This window comes from Ixodes scapularis, unplaced genomic scaffold (genome assembly GCF_016920785.2).
Source record: "Ixodes scapularis isolate PalLabHiFi unplaced genomic scaffold, ASM1692078v2 PGA_scaffold13__105_contigs__length_92229423, whole genome shotgun sequence".
NCBI classification, from domain to species: Eukaryota; Metazoa; Arthropoda; class Arachnida; order Ixodida; family Ixodidae; genus Ixodes; species Ixodes scapularis.
The window spans coordinates 16147484-16167414 of NW_024609839.1; the positions used below are offsets into that span (position 1 = coordinate 16147484).

General features: G+C 43.0%; 1 pseudogene; it reads right to left on the reverse strand.

Moving 5' to 3' along the window:
• Positions 1 to 423: 423 nt before the first annotated feature.
• Positions 424 to 19931, reverse strand: part of LOC121835515 — a 92405-nt pseudogene continuing 72897 nt past the window's right edge.

Below are 19931 nucleotides of genomic sequence, written 5' to 3' on the forward strand. Positions count from 1 at the left end.
GAGCGAGCGTGCTTACCGCACAGGCCATCAGAGACACTACGGACCTTTAGCAAACCGTCGCCGTGCTCCGCGTACCGCACTACCGGAGCCTTTAAAGCATGCTTTTAAGAGCGCGCGCGGGTGGTACCGTGACCGCGAGGCGCGTGCTTAAAGGCATGATTCAAAAGCTTTGGTAGTGCGGTACGTGAAGCACGGAAACGGTTCGCTAAAGGTCCCTACTATCAACAAAGCCGCCAGTTCCTCCCCAAGCCCGGACGGCACAACAAAAAAGGATTCTAGAAAATGCATACGAGATGGCATTGTGTTCACTGATCATGCTTTGAAGCGGTCACTGCCACCCCCCCCCCCCCCCCCCTTTTGAAGAGTTTCCCACTCCGTATGAGTACTTTGCGAAGTATCTTGATGAAATAATGTGCGCAAGACTCACATTGAAACAACCTCTACAGTGTGCAACAGTCTGGCAATAGTTTGGGTGTTACTGACGAAGAGATGAGGGAGAGCTTGTCCATCCTTGTGGTCTGCGGTGTTATAAAAATGCCACATTTCAGAATGTTCTGGCGGGGTGGGACGAGATATGCACCTGTCGCAGACCTGATGAGCCGGAATAGGTTTGATGAGATTCATCGCTTTTCACACGTGAACAAAATCTGGCAGGAGAAATCAAAAGGAAACAGAGGACATGACAAGCTTTTTAAAGTCCGTGCCATTAAAGACGCACTTCGGCAGAACCTAAAACTGGTACTACCAGAAGAAAAACAAAGCATCGATGAGCAAATCATATATTTCAAGGGCCGCAGCCAGATGAAGCAGTACATCAAAGCGAAGCCACAGAAATGGGGCTACAATGGGTTCACAGGGGCAAGTTCGTCCGGCATAATGCACGATTTTGTCATTTATGAAGGTAAAGGCACTGAAACGAACCATGGATTAGGGATATCTGTGGATATAATTTTGGTCTTGTCAGAAACCTGCCACAAGGTATAAACCACAAAGTCTTCTTCGACAATAGAATTTCCAGTTTGCGTCTGGTCCACCATCTAAAAAAAGGACTACGTATCAGTGGGAACTGTCAGGTCAGACCGAACAGAAAAAAGGCCCCTTGGCAGTGGACTCTGAGGTAGGAAGTCAAGGTAGGGGTACCGCGGACTCCAAACTAGATGCTGAAAGTATGGTTCAAGTCATCAAGTGGCCCGACAATAGATATGTCCAGTTGGTGTCAAGTTATTCTGGCGTTCAGCCTAATGACGCATGCACGCGCTTGTGCAACAAAGAAAAAAAAATAGAAGTGACATGACCAATTGCAGTAAGAGAGTACAACGACTCAATGGAAGATGTCGACCTCGCAGATATGCGCATCGAGCTATATCGCACTGACCACAAGTCACGGAGGTGGTATATCAGGACCTTCTACTGGACCATTTATGTCTCCATCGTGAATGCCAGTTATACGTGATGATTGAAACGTGAGACTGGGGTTTCAAAAACTGAAACTGCTAAAGTTGGAAAAAAAAGGGACGGACAACCTCTTGAGATGTTGTCTGTCCGTCTTCTTCCTGAGTTTCCGTTAGTCAAACCACTGTCTCAGGTTTCAGTCATCGTGTATAACCTACTCCAGCTCGCCTGCAGTTTAACCGTTTTTTCGTGAATGCGTGGTTTCTCTACAAGCGTCCTTGGTAGGCGACAGACGCCTGGAAGCCACGTTTGCTGAAAAGCTTCAGAATGAATGTGGCTGAGGTGCTTGGGTTGAGAAATGCCAAAAAACAAAAACGGTAGTCTCGTTTAGAACACAAAGCATCGACATATAAAAACGCAGAGCATCCAAGAATGCAAAGCCGGTGGACGATGTGCGGTACGACGGTGCTCAGCACTGGCCAGTCATTAAAAAAAAAGGGCAGCGCTGCAGGTGCTGCTCAAAAGGACTCGGTTTCTTCTACTGCAGCAAGTACAACATGCATCTTTACCTGATCCCCAGCAGAAACTGCTTCATGGCATTTCACTGTAAGTAGTGGTCGCGAATTCACAATGTAGCTCAAGAGCAACATTCAACAAAGCGTAACCATTAAAGCCACTGTTTAATTTTTTGTTGGAAATTGTTTTTTACTTGTTTTGAAATAGCCCAGAAAGTCTCAATTATTCATTCATCGAGAAAGTAGTTTGGGCATCAAAGGGCTAAGCGACGACAAAGCTGGTTCGCGGCTTTTAAGCGTAGAAGCGAAGACATAGGTGCTGAGATCCGTTGGGGGAGTTTGTTGTATCTACTGTCGCAAATAATTGTTGGGTTTAACTTTGTTTTCTACTAAGAGATGGAATCCTTGAATGGTTTGAAAGCTTTCTTGAGAAGGATATTGGTGCGAAAAAAAACATTATGTTTGCAAAATTATTCACTGACGTGGTGATACACGACGACAAGCTTGTGCACTCAAATCGTGATTTTAAAAGATTCATGGGTAGTCAAGGGAGCTAGTAATTAGAGTGATTAGAATAAGCGTGTCGTGCGCGTTCGTCGTATTTGTATATGGTCAGTGAAGAATACACTGTATCAAATGTGTGATGGAAATGTTTGTGTACAAGATGTGTATCAACTTGCAAATGTGAAAGCGTTGAAATAAAATATATATAATCGGTTTCTTTTTCTGTTCTTTTAATTGGACGGTAGCTAGCGCCATTTGCATTTCTCATTTCCAGTTTTAAAATTTGTTGCGCCTGCCATCTGGTGGTAAATGGCGTAACCACACGCATTATTTTTGTAGCGTGAGCTACATTTGCCGAGGTTGATCAGTTTCGCGTGGCTCGCATAATGGGCCGTGCTCTGTGCTGCGCATGCGCGAGGAGCAGTGACGTCACACGGCGCACAGCTGGCGCGCCGGAGCCGCCACCGCCGCGCGCTCCGCCGCCGCCGCGCCCGCCTCGGCGGTCTGCGCATTCTAGAGGAGTGACGTCATAGCCGCGGCAGACGCACTGGCGCCGCCGCGTGCCCAGCTGTGCGCCTCCGTTGCGCAGTAGCCAAGTCTGACCCTGCACCGGAGCCGCTTGATAGCGCTTCTTATTTTGTGCGCATAACCTCACGCTACGAATATCCTGGCATAGCCGAGCTAATGCACCACAACTGTTCACCGGAAATTACGTGACTCGCCGGGTTTTCGGTCTTCTGTCGGTAGGCAGCGCGAGTTACTAGTTGTAGGTACTAAACTACAGGGGTTCTACTTTGAGGCTAGTAGCAGCTACTAGCTTTTTGACCTAGTAACTGTTACTAGCTTGACGGTTACTACATACGGTTACTAGGTACCTAGGAACATCTCTGACAAGCCTTACTAGCTCTTATGTAGCGAATACTACTAGTTTTTTTAAGAATATAATCTCGACTGCTTTAGTTGTCCTAGTCAATTGCGAAAAAGGTGTTCAACTGACACGAAGTGCAGTCAACACCCCCTTAGTTGGTACAAAGCTTTTCAGCCAACATTTTTCCGGCGTATCCGTCGAAGCCATTCATTGCCCTGTTGAATTAACGTGAGACTGCATGGGGTAGAGAGGAAACATGAAAACGTAAAAGAGACATAAAATAGACAGGGCGACGTCTCAACTCAGCTTTGAGCTGAGTTTAAGACGTCGTTCTATCTATTTTGAGTTTTGATATTTCCTCTCTACCCCAGTCTCAGGTTAATTCAACATGGTTCATTTCCACTAGCTGGCCTGCACCCTTACGATATTTTCTCCATTCGTGGCGTTGGCGAACCAATTCTTCGAGCATCGCCTTGTCCTGGTTTCTAATGATTGCCGGAATTCTAAGAAAAGACCAATACTACTGGCGGGAGTGCCGTTTTGTCCCAAACTTTTAAGGATGAAACAATTAATTACAGCCCAACTCATCATCTTAAACCACGAGTCAGTGGACGAACTACAGGATGAACACGGTCCTGCAGCACACAAAACATAGTGTAACATCGACGAATGCCTCCAACGAGGACTGCGGCCCGTTCCGGCGAAATGTCCGAAGAGAAAATATCGTTGCATCATGGACTCGTACGAGAGGCCTATTTCGAGACGTCGACTTCAAGATAGAAGCCTGCATTGCTCAAATGGGTCTCACGGCTTAAATACTGAGCTAAACTATTTTTGTATAAGAAAGTTTATTCTATGAAATACAAGTCCTAACGATGCATTTAAAATGTTTCGTTTTTGTTTAGGCGGGTGTTTAACGTAACTTTGAGTAAAGCACGTGTGTGTCAAACGACTGTACGACAAGGTATACACAACATATGGAGTCTGTAGGTGGAGCTTAGTTCTATGCGATGGTCCCGCTGTCCGACACAGAACGACTTGTGTTAGATAGGTTTGCCGAACCGACGCCGCTTCGTAGCAAATGATATCCGTCCTTCGGAACCGGGAGTGTGTTTGTGATCTGTTATCAATCTCGCCTCCAAAGGTGGGTCTTGTTGGTATACAAAAGTTAAGAGAAGGAAGCACAGCCAAAGAGAAGTTCCGGTTTCGGTCTGCCTGTTCCTCGAACTCTCCAATCTCCACGAGCAGTTATCGTACGACTTCCGAGTACAAACGAGTGGATCAGCGGAGTATTCTGCTGTCAGTTCCGGTTGGCCGTTGTACCTTAACAAAGAGCCGGGGAGACGGGGCATAATAGGGTGAAAAAGGAGCAAAATATAGAGACGACAACATGATGACGTATGTTTGGGGGGAATATGATACACCGGTCGGACTACACAAAACGTGGAAGTAAGAATGCACGTAAATGGTATTTGTTGTCATATTTTTGTGCAAAAATATTGCATATGCCATATCTACTATATCAAGCTGCTGTTCCAAAACCTTTTGTTATATAACCAATCGTCTACTTCCAAAATACCAATGCCGTTGTTTATTCTTTATTCATGAAACTTTTGCAGAGCATGTTAAGGAATTATTGCAAGGGGCAAACAATATTGGAAAAAAAATATTTCTACCTTTGCAGCATAGAATATTGTTTTATCCAATGCGTTCCAGTCTTTCACAATCCTGACACAAACGACTTTCTGCGCAGCTCAGTCCTAATCCTGTACTCGCGTTTTTTTTTAAGAAGGAAATATGAGCTAATAATAACAGTCGTGCCAAATTATGTATGAACTTTCAACGGAAGGTTTTCCGTCGGAACTCTTCTGAATAAGAACCTAGTGAATGCTTCATATTAGGTACGCCTGGGTAACGGTCACACTGGTATAAAAACAAAGCTTGCTTTGTATTCTTTCCTAGGCCATCAACATGATTCTTCTAAGTAGGGTTCCGCGCAGTGCACGCATAATATATGACTGAGGCACATAGGTGAGGTACGCAAGCTCTTTAATTTTTGTGTAGCATGTTTCAAGTTTCGTTCAAGAAAGCTCAGTGCTCGACTCACCCACGCTGTAACATCATCAATCTCCGCACCCCACGAGCAGTCAGATGACAAGGTGTTTCCAATATATTTTACTTTATTCTTATTCGCTACCAACTCTATGTTCAGATAGTGATTAGTTTGCATTATTTTCTTAGGAAAGAAACTGACATGAGCCTATAATTTTTTACATTCAGCAACATTCCCCACCCACTGCACCAGTGTTCAATTGTATCTAGATCAGCCTGCGGTTGCCCAGAGCCGCCCTCATTTTTTATACATTTAGAAACCGCAGAATCATCCTCAAGCAACCTTAGTTGGTAGGTAACATCAGTAAGATTATCATTGTTAAATAGTACGAACGATAATGGCCATAAAACCGCTTTAACAATGTGTGACGTTTCAAAATTTAAAACAACACATTGTTGACGCGACGACGCAATAAGATATTATAAATTTTTCGAGGGTAGTGTCTATTTTTAGACTTTCTAATTTCCGAAGTAAAAACAAATGCGATAAAGTGCCAAACGCTTTTCTGCAGTCACGAAGTAAACAGACAACCTGCCCCCCCCCCCCCCCCCCCCCCACCCCTCTCTCCCTCTCTCGATTGACATAACAAGACCGTGAACCTCGATCTGTTGTGCAGTGCAGTAATAACCCTTCCTAAACCCGTGTTGGGACCCCAGAAGGAAATGTTAAGACTTAGATGCTGCATTGCCTGGCTATGTAAGATATGCTGGAGTATTTTGCAAGATATGAATGTTAAAGAAATTGGTCCCTAGTTGGTAACATACATCTCGGGTTCCGTTTTGTGCACTGGGGTCACATACGCTGATTCGTTATAGTGCATAATAAACAAGCGAAGGCGCAGGTAATGGCGAACAGCAAACTCGACATTCTTAGCTGTTGCAGATGGATGAGAAAGTGCCATTAATGGTTGGATTCTTGCGTTGAAGCATCAACCGCTAGCAATACAGGCATGTGTGTGCCTGTAGAAAAAGGAGACCCCCAACGAAACACATACTATAGCTCAATTATATGTCACACGCAATTAATACACGTATTTTTTCGCACTCTGTTGTGCATTTCAAATGAACTCTTTTTTTTTCAAATATTTTTTTAGATATAATTTTAAAATGTTTAAAGTATGGCAAAAATATATTTTCAATGCATTAAAATCTAATATAGCCGAACTAGAAGTAAACTTCAGGTACGTTCAAATATATATCTAAAATGTATTTTTCAATTGCACTAAAATGCATCTCAGCAACTTAATATTAATTCGTTTTACACATTTCTTAAATAATGCTAGTGAATATTCCTCCACAAACTTAAATCTGCACGCCATATAGTACAGCCAAAACATAAAAAAGTGCTCACACATTAGACAGTTTTGGTATGGCCTTGCAGGCGCTTACGTACGCAATTCGTAATGGTATTTGCGGCGAGATGTTTTGTGGCGCCCTCCTAAGGTTCCCTCTCATGACGTCATTACCTTGCGAACAAGTTCAATGGCGTTTGTAATGAGCATGGTGAAAGCTTAAGATCACTGCCCTCTGAAACCAACACTACCAACAGCGTCGAAATCGAAGTTCTTATATTACTCTTATTTCTGGCGATGAGAAAACCTTTGCTTAACTCATAGTCAGCTGTCAGCCAATCATGGAATGCCGACCACAGCGACGCTTTCGGTCACGTACGTTGCCAATAACGTACGATAAAGACGACCTGCTCGGATTGATTTTAATTGTGATTTACGTTACCGCGTGAACACCTGGCGTGATTTTAGTTAAATTTGCCAGGTCCGTAGAATTTTGCGTGCCTATAGCGCCACCATGCTGCTCGAAAAAAAATATCGAAAATAAAAGCGGTTTCATACCATTTATTTCAAATTAAACCAAGCCGCAGCTGCCTCGTCACGAGTGCTTTCCTACGGGGTGTGGAGGCGAGCGTGATTGCGTAGCTAAATTCAATCACGGAGCCTCCGTCGATCTTCCCGTGCAAACGGCACCTTTTATCAAGGCTACTGCGGGAAGAAACAAATGACCTACCGACGTCCACTGCGCAGCGACAGCTTGGGCGATTCTTAATAGTCGTTCGTCCGTCGGCGATGAACTGCGCGAAGAGTCTTAGCGTTGAGCTGATCGCAAAGTCCACGCACATTGCGAGCTGTGAATTTTTTTTTCTATCCTTCAGCAGCACAGCGGTCTGACTCGACTGCGGAGGTCACAGAAACAATTGCCGAGCTGAACACCACCCAATTTAATGTGACGCTGAATTTCGCGAACACCACTTCGTTTTTGCTGTGCCAGTCTTGGTAACCGCCATGTTGAAACTTGAGCTCTAGCTGGGTCTGAGATCTCTTGAGAGATTCCCGCAAAGCCCGCTAGCCCGCAACGCAAAACTCCTAGTGTAGTTTGCGTACGCAATGCGCTAGCCCTTCTAATGCGTTCTACACCTGCGAACTCCCGGCCCGCAGTTTCTTCGCGCACGCAAAGCTATAGCGTACGGTCCGCTAAAACTGTCTATTGAAACTAAACCAGAGAACACTCCCAGGGTGCTGGTCAGATAAAATGGAACTGTGGTAAACTGTATTCCTGATTCTCCTCGGGTTTCTTTTATATACAGAGCCTTATATTTACACAACACTATCTTCATATCACTAAAAATGTACTTGTACGCTAAAAAAAAAGGACACGCACTTGCTACACACAACATTTACATGTATGACGAAAAATAAATAGAAACAATAGAAGAAACGGTACTTGTGGCCGATGTCCATAAAGGTAGAAAGAAAAAATAATTTGCCCTCACACAACTTCTGGGACCTGGACGCACATGCCCGCAAATATTAAAAACAAACTCGATTATCTAAAATCGATTTTCGAAAAAACAATACTGCTTGCCTTGTGCTTTCGGCTGGCGGCCGTTACCTGAGAATCTTACCCGATGGAGGCGGATTAGCGTCCAGCTCTGGCGAGGGCAGCAAACAAAGGTGGTTGGTCTCGGCATCAAGTTTTTTGCATTGTAATCTTCTGGTCGTCATCCGGTCATTCCGCGAAGGCCTGCAGATTCACGAAGGTAACCGGCACCACAATGTTCAACGAAAGGTTCTGCTAAAGTTGGCCAGGTGGGCGGGAAGATGGCCTCCATGTTGGTTTCGCAGCCGCATCATGATAGGAATCAGCTCCTCGGAGCTTGAAGAGGCATGCAAACAGCCGGGAAACGTATACCGTGCGTCTTACTCGTGCATTCATTAGGACTTCCAGAAGCTCTTCGGCGAAGATTAGGCTCTTTTTCTGCTGACAGACTAGACTACAACTGGCCGCCAGTGGCGGGCAGATGGCAGTCACGTTCAGTCGGTCACCACTTCACGATAGAACCATGCACCTCAAAGCTTGAAAAGCTACACAAACGATCGAAAAACGTTGTTGTAAGCTTTTCTCAAGGAACTCTTCAGTTAGGATTTAGATGTTTTACGGTTAAAAACGTAAAGACTCACGGGGTCGATGGTAGAGCGGCTACCAGCTGGCCTCCTGTTACTGTGTGGCCAACCGGTGAAAAAAAGTATGCATTTTTTTCTTCTCCAAACGTGGGGATTGAGAACAAAATCTGTAGATAAAGAATGAAAACTTCTTGCTCCACTTTTACCCTATTCTCACAAGTCAGGTTTCGTAGAAGCCTACTTCGTGTATTCTTCGTATTTCTATGCACCTGAAAAACGAAATTTAAAGGGGTACTCCGGCGATTTCTTCATGGTCCCCGATTTGCTTGAAATTTCCCTGAACTCGCCAAACAACATCGCCAAAATAGTATTCGAAATATTAGGTCAAAATAATTTTCTTTCACGAAGTTATTGAATTTACAATTTTGGTCCTCACCGTGTTTTTCATACTGAAAGTCTCTACTGGCAACAACGAAAAAGTGACGTCAGTGGAAGTGCAGGGGTTCACTCTTTGGACTGTAGAATTTGTTTCCAACTGATTCGAAGCAGTTTCATGGTGTCAAATGAATGCTTTGGAACCTCGCTCCAGTCCCCGCGCTCCAGAACGGAATAAATGATTGGCATATTCTATTTTTAAGACTGCGCGCTCGACTGGCAAGCTTGCCTTCCACTGACGTCACGGCACTGAAAGGTGCGGGTATATTTGAATGTTGGTTTTTGCATCATTTTCATTTGACGATTACACAATAACTATTATAAATTTCGCGAAACTAAATAGCACACCGGAAAGGGTAACGCCCGGGGAGTCAGAAAACATAGTTAGTTGAGGTAGCGCAAAAATCGCCGGAGTACCCCTTTAACGTCTATTAAGATTATCGCCAAATACTTATGTATTATTATTCGTATCAGTTACTTTGAAACAACTCTCAATTTCAATATATTGCGAGTGTGTTTTATAGGCATTATCGTCCGTTTAGAAGAATATATTTTAGTTTATTTTGTTGTATTTGTACGGCATTTATTCAATTGATATGTTTGAAGAGTCCTCAATTTATATTAAAAAAATCTATCTTGTAAGTGTATTTTCAATATATTTTATAAATATATTTTATTATTCTGCGGGTTAACATAATATTTAAAAAAAATACATTTGAAATTCTTATTAAACATATACAAGCATAATATGCAAACATCCCGGTTTATTCTAAGTTTACTTTGAGTATTTTTGTAATACATTATCAACGTACTTTCAGCAATATAGTTTTAATAAGAAGTGAGAAACTGAACGGTGTATTTTCCAGGTACTTTTAACGTATTGAAAATAAAACGAACCTAGAATACAAAAAAAAATACACCTGGACATCATTGGAGATATTAATTTTCGCTAATGGTGTAAACCTTCTTTCAACGGTTATATATCGATCGTTCTCTACAGGCGCTCGCTGCTGCCGCCGTCGACTCTCGCTGCTGCTTTCTCGATGTTTGTCATTTCTTTTGTTCTTGGCACAAGTTCCCCCATAGAGTGATATAGTAAACGTAGTGACTGGCCAGTCCCATTGGCCCAGCGGCTCACTTGACTGTGGCGCACATAGCGGCTGCTCTGAAGTTGGTCTCGGCTTCCAGTTTAAGCGCTTCCATTCACTACATGGCTAGAGACACAGATGGCTTATATCTGCATGGTGGAAAACGAATATCATTGATTCCGTTCTGATTAGGCGGTTACTTGCGCCACCTAGGATTTTTTCAGTCGCGCCCCGGTCACCTAGCTGTGCTAGGAGATTTGTGCTTGTCCTTTCCCCCCTTATTTTCGGTCTCCAGGGAGTATTATTATTACAAAAAAATGCTGTCATTGGTTACTTATCGTTTCAGCTAGGTGATTGCCGTGTCCACCTTACCAGTTTTCTGGTTTTCACTTCTCTGGCGGCCTTCCATGATACACGCATATGACACAGGTCCTGTCTAACGCTAACCGCTGTATTGGTTGTTTCCGACGGAATCTATATCTAGAATTCATCATCAGTAAAACAACTAGCCTACACTACACTCGTAAGATGACAACTTGAACACGCGTCATTCATCTGGTCTCCTTGGCAATATTCATTCATAACAAACATAGAGGCGTTAAAAATCGTACCGATCAGATTTATATTTTTAGATTACTCGCGAGACGCCGACATTGCTTCGCTACTACTTAAATCTAACCTTGATCGGTTCTTATCTAGGAGAGTATTATCACGCCTGTATTTTTTCTCTAAGATTTTTTATCATAAGGAACACATCAGAACTTCATTGTTATTCCCACACACCCGCATACATCCTTGCATTGATAACGTCTGTAAAGTCCGTCCGATTTTCACTTCATCGGCCTCGTTTCTTAACTCCACCTTGCGATTAACAACGACGCACTGGAATAACCCGCCTAACAGTATCGTGACCCAAACAGATCATAACACATATTCATATTCCTACTAAGCGCCCATTTGTAGTTGCAATAAAAGAAAATTCAATTGGTGATTGTAGAAATGTTTTATTTGAGTATTTGGCTCTGTTTAATTAGCTGTTTTTTTTTTTTTTACACTCTAAAAAAGGGAGGAGAAATGGAGGAAAAAGCGATGTTGCTCCCTGCCAACAAGGGAAGGGAGGAAATCGCCCCCGTTCCTCCATTTCACTGATTTAGATGCAGCGCCACCTGGTGGCGCTTGAAAAAGGGACGCAAATTCCTCCCCCATGCTTCCGGCAGCAGTGACGTTCGAACCGCCACTGCCGCCGCGAACATGTTCAATGGCGGTGACGGCAACATCAGGGCTTGGTTACCATCACCTAGAGCAATCGCACTACTGATCCTGCCCGGTGCTAGGAAACAAAAAGTGGAGCTGCGGAGGCTAGCGGAGGTACACTAGTTTAGCAACAAAAAACAAAACAAAAATAAAGCGCGGCGCGTAGCGCGGCGTGTGTCTCGTGAGAATCACGCCATATGTGGCCGCTTCGAGATCGCGCTTGTTCATGGTGGATGAAACCTTGCAGCTCCGATAAGTATAGGTGGCGGCTTATCACTGGCATGGCAAGTACGACCACTTCCGTCGCCTTACTTGCTACAAGACCAGTCGACATAGTAATACATCCTCAGGCAGCTCGCCTGCCTATTCGCTTTAAGTTTATTGACAAGTAGGGCGCATAAAAAATAAATTCTTCTGATTTTTTTCTTTGTATGATCACGTAGCTGTTAAGATCGCTCCTTTATTTGAGTCGGCCCGTCTCTACGTCCCCACACCCGTCACCTCCGATGAGAAACGTATACTCTTGAAAAAAAGCGTACGTACTATATATAGTGAAAGATAATCCGTGCGGCGTTTATTTCAGTTCTGTGTTAAGCAGAACAGCATATCCAGTCGAAAAGAGCCAGCACTGCGTTGCGACGAGCGCCTGCGTCCCACTTGAAGGAAGGGATGAATCACCACAGCCGACGGTTCACCGCTGCTTTTTTAGCTTGTGCTGCGTTGCACCTCCTGCTACATATCAAATAACGAACTTGCAAAAACAAAAAAAGAAAAACAAAACAAAAGAACGTTGCATTTTTTTATTTACGCGGAGGATTTAGTCTATTATCGCTCGGTTCTTCTCATGTCGGGAAGCGAGCGAGGTTGTAGTGGTGTTAGAACTAGTAATATTGTTTGTTTGAAAAATCCACTGAAATACTTGTGCAACAATTACAATGAATCATTACCCTACCAAGACTGAAAATAAAGTACACTGGCACTGAACACCGCAATCAAACAATAGCTTCATTGCAATGCTCAGCCTCCACGCTGCATTGCCAACATGATTAATCAAACTTATTAGAAAGAGAATCATCAAATTTTAGTTAATTAGCTTAATGATCTACATTTGCTTTGGTCAGGGTGCTGAATTAAAGAGATGGGGGTCATTCCAATAGGCTCCTTGCACTGACGTCATATCGCATACTTTTGAACACCAAGTAAAAGAAGGAGGCGGAAGCTGCTTTGTAAGAATTTTGAGTGACAGGTTAACCTTCTATAATCTTCTGGGAGGAGAATGGCGACGCCTGTGCAACTCCGGGAGGCACAAAGGAGGATCTTGATAAGAGGGGAGCTCCCTCTTCCCCTTTTCTCTGGAGGGCATCGGAAATGACGTCATGTGCAAGCCACGTGTAGACATTTCAAATAGTGTATTAAGTACGAGTAATATTTACTCCACCTCTCCATTTTGATGCGACAAATGATGGCAGTCACCGGCCAAGTCGGATTCAAAAAAGGACTGCCATATATAGAGATAGTGCGAATTTGGCGTCCGTAGAGAGGGGTGGGGGTCTGGTGTCGGCTGCGTTGTTGCTGTTGTGTGAGGGTGTGTTCTACTTTTGTTCTATGTATTCTGCGTGCTCAGTGATGTATGTGTATACCATACAGCGTTCAAGAGTCGGGGGAAATTAAAAACAAATTAGCGCTTCTTTTTTTTTTTGCCGGTTTGAGCGCCATCTGGTAGAAGCCATATTAATTACACGATAGGAAGAAGTTTCCTTCATTGAGATAAAAAAGGTGGCAATTTTCCTCCCTTCTTAGGGGACTAACTTTTCCTCAAGAAGCAAAAATAGGTGGCAACTTTCCGCCCTCCTAAGGGGAGTAAATTTCCTCCACGTTTTGTAGGAGGAAATTTCCTCCTTTGATATAGCAGTATATGAGACACGCGAGTTCGTCCTTTAAGGGAGGAAGTACTACTCCTTTTTTTTAGAGTGTAGATGTCGTTGAGTGTTCATTTTTCCTGCTTCCTTGCTTTATATAAGCGTTCTCCAGCTTGTGCCCCTACCTTGTGTAATGCCCTTAAGGACCTTCAAGGTTTAATGAATAATGATGATGATATCCTAAAAATCAGCAACGATAACTACAACTACATCTTTAACATCAAAAACGTACCTAATTTCCAGTAGTGGGAGGTGTCCATACCAGCTATCGCTGTAAAACGGGGCTGTGCTTTCTATTTAGTTTTTTTATTTTATTTTTGGTCGTTATTTAATGCGGCAAACATTAAAAATTGTGTGCGGTACCAAGACAAAAGACCGAATGGTCTGAGGAGGGCCCGGTGCGCTAAGTGAATAGAATATCGCAATATTTCATTTGACCTCTATCGACCGGCGAGCAGAATATCATACATTTAAAAATGATTCAATAACAAAACGAAAAAAAATCACAACATGTAAAACAAACACAGTAATAGTGTCAAACACTGCTAAAAGCTATAATACAAATATATTCTATTTCAGTTGTCCATGGATACCATCAAAGCTTTTTTTTCTTGAATATTATAATGTTTTGAGCCGCTCTTAATGATTGTTGAAACTTTCGCCATTTTAATTGATAGGGAAATATACTACTTTCAAGGACACAATAACATATATGAGTAAAGGGGAGTGAAATAAGGTGAGATTCAAGTTTCATGGACATGGCTTTAATGTCATCGACAACACTTGCTGCCTTATTTTTTAGAGTTATTATAAGCTATATTATTTCCTGTTTAGTGACAGGATACAGAGCGATCGAATTCGTAAGGATATTTTTGAGGTATTTTTCATAATCACCAGGTTGACTCGTAGACGGGGTTTCACCAGCCGCTAAAAAATGTGAATTAAATATTGTCGCTAGTTGAGGAGCTGATAAAGTTTCACAATCTATTTTTAAATCGGGGAGGTAGCTATGCCGAGGCTTAATTCTAATATTTCCTTATCCGGCTCCCATATCCTTCTTTGGATCATTCTGTATGTCTGTGAACTTGCTCTGAAGAAACCACTATTTTTGATTTTCGAATATTCGAGCTCAAGTGATTTCTATATATTTTTGTTTTTGAATACAATAAAATCTTGGTGTCTCGAGTCATACAAATCGAGAATAAATTTTGTTGTTTTTTCTTGCTATCATACGGAAAAGTTTCTGAGCGATCCAGGGCTTTTTAATAATGTTCTCTTTTAAATCGTAAGGGAAACGAGACCTGATAATATTTCCTTAGGGTTTGGTGAAATACGTAATAAGATATTTCGGGGTTATCTTCAGAGAAGTCATTTTTCAGTTGTGTTCAAGCAGTGAATCATGGAATGTAGTCAAAGCTTCCTCTGATATGCAACGGTATATCCTTGACACCGGTTTATTATTATCCTTTCATTATATTAGGTAGAGCACAAACAGTGGACATATGATAAATTATACCAGCAGTTAATACTCCAGATAGTATATCGTCCGATTGAAAGTTTGTTATGCATGGATCTAATAATGTGGATGAAGTGGATGTGACAGGAGTGTGTGTGTTAAACTATTGTAGCATGTAAAATACTGGATAAGAGTTAGGAATTATATCTTCTGTGTATGCTCTACGGGTAGGTCAATGTTTATGTCCGCATCAAAGAGAATTTTAAGATTAAGGCTGCCTGCATCTTGTAAAACAGAACCCGCGAATACTAAAAATATGCATATACTTCCATCAGGAGGATGATAAAAAAGAATATCGAGAATTTCTAAACAGTCTATAGTGATGCATTGATAATCGGGCGTTGATACAGATAACTCTTTGATTAAATAAAAATCCATATATTTTATGTTTAATGCAACACCAACAGTTTTTCTTTGGTTGATTTACACATTCACAGCGATCCCCTTCCAGATAAATATCACTGTTACGAAACGAAGTTTCGGTAAATGCTCAAACATCAATTTTTTTTCTAAGGTATTAACAAAACACTCACCGTCATTAACCGTGTAGTGTAAACTTCTAGCATTCAAATAAAGAATAGAAAATTTATTAAACGCTGCTACATCAAATAACTGTGACGAATTAACAAAGCCTCCCCCTCCCGCACCATCATCGCCCATTTCAGCGTTGATTATCTTTGAGATGTGTTGTTTGCAGGAAATAAACAAAACCGCTGATTAATCCGTCTGCCTTGCGAACACCGTGCCTTTCTTTCTTCAGATGTGCTTTCAGTTCTTTTTTTTTTTTTTGCGATAACTGCAACTAGCAGTTTTCTTTTCTTTTTCTTTTTTTGCTTGCGGTCAGTGCTTTTTTACTAGGGTTGTGCGAACATTGGTTCTGGTTCGAATCGAATAGCGCTCGGTCATTCAGAGCCTGGACAATGCAAGGGAAAGCCAAGACCGCCCGGTTCTTTCAACACTGCCGAAGCTAGAGGTGATGCTGCGTTATTTGACTCGAACCACTATTCGCACATCCGTATTTTTTACGTGAAGTCCCTCGATTTTTTTTTTTGATACCCGAGTCCCACTAGAGCGACATACAGAAACAAAAGACCAAGACAAGCCTCAAACCAGAGTCCTTCGCGATTTGAGACGCTTTGTAGAGTAACGGAGGCTATGCTCAAACACGAGCATCATGCACGCGGGGGTATCTTTGGCAGGCTTGCAATCGCTCGTGCTTACTTCGCGAGCACCGAACGACTAAACGCCTGCCAAAGGTACCATCACGAGCACGCTGCATGCGTTTGAGGCTTGTCGCTGTCTTTTGTCTCTGTCTGTTGTTCTAGTGGGACGCGGGCAGGTGTAACGACAACTAATACAAATGACAAAGCACATTCCACTGGGAGAAAATAGCGGCATTCAGTTCAGACCTCTGCTATGCGCCGTCATTCGCTTCCTGAAACCTGCACCGTCAGGCAATCGGCGATTCAAAGAATGACGCTACTTGTAGGAAGCTCTTATCTGGGGCCTCTATTTTAACAAAGATCCGCCTGATTTCGAGGTCCAATAGCCCTGTCGTTCTGGTAGTTAACCTTGTCTTGCCTGACACCGCAAGAAATATGTTATGTTTCTTCGTTCTTTTTTCGTGTAACAAAGCAAACGATAACGTTTTCACTCTCGAGTCCACGAGCGGAAAGAGCGTGACAGATGTTGATGTCGGAATCATCGATCGGAACATTCTCGAGTGCTTCAATATTTTTAGCGGTCTCCGTAGCATGTGTGCCGTTTCCCTTTAGGATGCCCTTTATTTCCACTTATTCACTGGCCTGTTGAGGTTGAGGTTCTCGACTTCGGTTTGCGTTTCGTGCAGCTGTTCATTTAGGCACTTGTTTTTTTTTTTAGGTCGTCACAAACTTCTTATTGTTTGCTAACATCTGTGGTTAGCTGTTTTATATTTTAAAACGCCGTTCTAAAGTCATCTTTCGCACTTTTCAAGGTGTCAACACTAGTTTTGAGTGCTCGTGGCTCCGTTCTCATATCACGTTTGAAATCTTCTACAGCATTTAGGCAGTAAATCAAAAATATATTTAAAAAAAATTCACTTTGTGTCAGCAGCATTACCACACAACAAACAAAAATGTGATAAATGATTATGAAACCAGAACTCACCTAGAAAAGGCGAAATACACTTTTAAGATGACGCGCCGAATGTGCTGCTGCTGCTGCTGCTGCTGCCGACTGAAGGTTGTTGATCGCGTTGTAGCTTCTTATGTAGGCGCTGGTCTTGAAATTAATGGCATGTGGTCTGGCGCTGTTCGCCGCCAGAGGCGATCCTGTTTTCAATGGTGATCAGGACAGTCACTGCATCCCCCGTATATAGGATCGCGCCTGCTGTCGTGTCCATCTAGAGAAGCCAAAGTAAACTTTTAGATGATGCGACGAACGTACTGCTACTGCTGCCGACTGAGCGGCGACTCGCTGCAGATTATGCGTTTTCTAAGGTCTGCTTTTCTAACCTAATAAATAGCTCTTACTCGTCCGGCGTTTCTCTGGCGCGTCCATCACGGGCATACTCAGTGCGTTGCCGCATTTTTTTCAGCGATTTGTTCTTTAGTTCGCTCCTTGCACTCCCGAGTAATTATGAAGGCAGGGACAAGTCTAGTGAACGTCTCATCCGCCAACAGGCGCGTGCTCCCGATAAAGAGTTGAGGACGTAACCTGGAGTTCACTTTGATACGCATGCGCATGCATTCTTCAACAATGCTACCGCATTAAAACAAGTGTTACCATTAGAGCACTAAAATATAATTCTTAAACGTTTGATTTCCTGAAGCCTGCATAAGTTCCGTTTCAAGCCATTAGCAATGACCACGGTGCCCGATTCCGCCAACTTTCCGGTCAGAACCACGCAGCTTTAATAAACGTAAAATCAATTCCGCTGTCACTTCCAGTTGACATGTGTTACCGAACAAAGAATATAAGTTTTGAAACGAATACATAAAAAGCAAAATATTGAATAAAAAAGATTGACGCCATTGCGTCAAAATCTGTTTATACGACGAACGGTCTCGTGTGCTTGTGAGCACCAGCCAAACCCACGTTCCGATGAGCACGGCGCGCCATCGTCATTCTGTGCGTGATGCGAGCCTCTCTTCGTCCCGGATGTCGACAATGCTGGCCGCGTTTAGACGGCACCTGACAACCCCGCGCCGTATGGAAATGAGCCTTCGTCACTCCTGTGCACCGTTCACCCCTAAGTTGACAGCATGGTGATAGCTACATGCTCGTTGGACCCGTAGTAGGTTAATCTTTCACCACGTGATCACGCTCCGGCCCATATCCATGACGTTAAAGCAAGTTAAGGTGATGAAAGGCGCGCGGTTGATTGGTTCCGTAAACGTGTCAAACCTAATGCGCTGTTGGCCTAGGAATAAACGGAGTTCAGTTGGGATGCCAGCCTTTCAACGACGCAGCGGGTCCCTGGTATAGTCGTCGCCCCAAAGCCAGTGTTTGCCGACTGCGAGCGTGCTTCTCAGGCCGTCAGATCTCCCAAGTATTATGTTTGTTCCGTTGCTTTAGTTCTGTGAATGAGCTCCTTTATTTAATATGTGTTCTTACCTAGAAATGCCGTCAGCTGGGAACTGGATGGGAGCATCTAGAGCTTTTGTTGTTGTTCTTTTGTCTAATCTTGATGTTTTGAGTCTGCTTTCACTGCTTACGCGGGCACCAAGGCGCTGCCCAGCTGTCGATGACAGCAGTTCTTCTGGAGAACCCCGACTCCCTGCTGTAAATAAAACCGACTTAAATTGAATTCATGCGGTGCATTTAAGATGTTTAATGAAAAAATGCTCGCGTACTTAATGTGCCGTGCTTAATGGCTTCTGATCATTTTCGCATACCTAACCACCCCTATTTCTTTGTTGTATTTACGATATTTCGAACTGTGTCAGGGGCTTTAGAAATGCTATAATTACTTAAACATTTTATTTTTTCTAACAATAGGGGGGATTAAATACGCTGCCAGAGAGCTGTTTTGTGACAAGGACCGTTTCAGAGTTCGCAAAATGCCTTTATACGTAATTGATAGACGTAAGTTTAATTTCAAGTGTTTCATCAAAATAACATCTAAAGAAATAACGCTAAATAAAATAAATATTAATGTTTAGAAATATGCGGTTTACCCGCTACTCAAGGATGCCTTTATTGTTCTGCGTAAACATTTTTTTTTTTGCTTCTCACTCCTAATGTAGTTTCCCCATTGGGACTAATATTATTTTGAAATATATAAGGTGCAAATTATTTCCGTGCATTATGAGGAGGGGGGATGTAGTTCAGTAAAAGAAGCTGCCATGTTCAGCGTCAGCGGTCTTCGGAAGCTTACGATGGTCAGCTAGATCCAAGCGTAATCAATATATGTAGAAAACACAACATGCACGTCAGTCAACGATGACACAAAGGAAAGAGTAGAATTCACTCCTTGATACACGGCAAGACAAACTATAAAAAAATGACGGACCTTTCTGCGACAGATTGGTGCCAAAAATAAAACCAGAAGAACAATCTATCAAACACAGAAATGTAAGCGTACATTGCAGGATATCCTGGTCGTTGGCGGTGCTTAAATCGACAGCGAACTTTATATACAGTATTTACATGCGAAAAAAAGGACAAAAAAGCAAGGCGAAACGGTTGGAGGTGGTTTGCCCCGCTGCTCCCGCTGCTCGTGAATGTCGGTCGATCCGCTCCGTGTCCTGTCTTCTTCTCCTGTCTTCGAAACCGATGTGGTAGATTTTACACACTGCCCTTAAAATGAGCTCCGCTCATTTTAAGCTTCGAAAGTAGGAACTTCAAAGGAGTGCAACAGCTGAACTGGCTGTGTACCTGTTACTCCAGGAGATAACCTGACCCTATTGCAGCGTATTCTCCCGTCTCT